Below are 1957 nucleotides of genomic sequence, written 5' to 3'. Positions count from 1 at the left end.
CTGCTCCTGCTCATATAAGCCCCTGACTCCCCATCTTCTGTGTCTCCCTGGCTGGGGGATGGTGGACAAGTCACTTTAGTCCTGTGTGTTTCGGCTTCCTCCTCTGTACTATGGGGACAGTGATGCCTTCTTCAGAATTAAACAGAATCCCATATATGAGAGTGTCCCATGCTAGGTCTTCACACAGTAGGTGCTCAATATATGTTTCTCCCCTCCTCGCTCAGCTGTGCCATTGTCTGGGCAGCGGGGATCAGAACCGAGGCATGATGCCTTTGAAAGTTCACCAAGCTCTGAGCACAGCTGTCTGAAATCATACCTTCTGTTCCCACTGGATGGACTCCCAACACCTGGGCTTGGTCCTGGTTCTGCCCCTTACCAGGCAGCTTTTATTAATATGTATCATTCACATTCTGTGAGCCTCGGTTTCCTCATCTGCAAAATAAACACATTTATTGATTCAATATATTTACTCTTTTGTACTGGGCTCTGGGCACCAAGAAACAAATGAGATTGCTTGCCTTCAAGGACCTCCCGGTCTAGTAGAGGAGACAGATGTAAAATCAGAGACACGTGGAGGGAGCAGTAAGAGCATAGCAGGGGGTGAAGAGCTTAGCCTAGGTGGATCTGGGAAGACCTCAGAGGAAGGGACATCTGAGCCACACCTTGAAATATGAGTGCAAATTTGCCAGGCAGCCGTGGGGGACAGATTTTGTGTCAAATGTGTTTTATTAATTGGGCTGCCTGGCCCTGCTAGCTCCTACCTCAGCCCACCTTGCTTACAGAGGAAACAAAGAAATGCGCTAGAAACTCATCTCCAGGCCAAGAGCTCCTAGAACAAGGGGCAAGGGAGGTGTAGCCACCTGCAGGGCAAAATCTAGACTAACCAGCCCACCACACGGAGGCCCATTCACCTTCATATCCCCCTTGTATTTTACACTCTGGCACAACAGAACCTCTTAAAGGTTCCTGAGATCAACATCAACCTGTCTCTCCTCCTTGAGTCCCCTCCCTCTCCACATCCACCTGGCAACCTCCAGTTCATCTCCTGGAAACGTGATTGGGCCCACAAGCCACCTGGACACCTTTTTATTTATAAATACACAGACTCAACCTATGTTGAGGAGTGACTGAGGATCCTTCAAAGACAAAAAGTAGGTTTACGCAGTGTCCAGCATAGGATTGACCCAGGGCTGCATTTCTGGATGAATGGTTCAAAGTCCACTTCTTCAGCCAACATTGGGCTTCTGCCTCTGGCCTGCTGGCGGTCAGCAAGGCATAGAGGATGCAAGAAGCACAGGGTACCGTCCAGGGAGAAACACACATTAACAGGTAATTATAGCATTGGGTGATACGGTGGGAAAACAAGTGAGAGCAATTATAGGTTTCCCCTGATATCTGAAATCGGGGCTTTCCACTGCAACCTTTCATAAGCCAAAATGGCATAAGGCAAAGAAGCAGTTATCTCAGGACACAAGGACGCACAAGATAGAGCACAGATGCTCACAGACACAGGTGAAAGCTATGGCAGCTTGATGCTGAGACGCTGAGTGGGGTGCCCGGAGAAGGAGCTTCGTCGTGCCACTCTCTGCTCTGCTCTGGATGCCCACTGCCTCTACAGCTGGCTGCAGAGCAAACACTGAATGCTGTTTTTGCTTTTTGCCTTGTTTTGTAAAAGTGAAAATCCCCTTCGGATTCCTCTTGGTTAGCAAAAACAGGTACTAATGTGGGTCTTCTATAAACAAAGTGGTGGAAAGCAAACTTTTGAAAAACAAGGGATACCTGTAACTTTGGGTGCACTGGAGAAGACTTGGAGTAGCCAACATGAAGCTGGGCCTTGAAAGCAAAGCAGGAGTTTGCTGGATGGTGAGAGAAGAAAAACGTATACAAGGCACAGAGACATGAAAAAGGATAGCATGCTCCAGGGACAGCAAAGTATTCCTCATGGCTGGAGCCTGAG

At 48.5% G+C, this 1957-nt stretch overlaps 1 long non-coding RNA gene across 1 annotated transcript in view; it reads right to left on the bottom strand.

Annotated features, from left to right (window-relative positions):
* Window positions 1–6: 6 nt before the first annotated feature.
* Window positions 7–1957, bottom strand: part of LOC104986396 — a 10605-nt gene continuing 8654 nt past the window's right edge. Inside the window, exon 3 of the long non-coding RNA XR_825033.1 lies at window positions 7–432. This is a non-coding gene — a long non-coding RNA (uncharacterized LOC104986396). The remainder of the gene's footprint in view (window positions 433–1957) is intronic.

This window comes from Bison bison, unplaced genomic scaffold (assembly GCF_000754665.1).
Source record: "Bison bison bison isolate TAMUID 2011002044 unplaced genomic scaffold, Bison_UMD1.0 scf7180017864068, whole genome shotgun sequence".
Taxonomy (NCBI): domain Eukaryota; kingdom Metazoa; phylum Chordata; class Mammalia; order Artiodactyla; family Bovidae; genus Bison; species Bison bison.
Note: the sequence above shows the minus strand (reverse complement) of the source record. Positions and strands in the feature narration are given on the sequence as shown.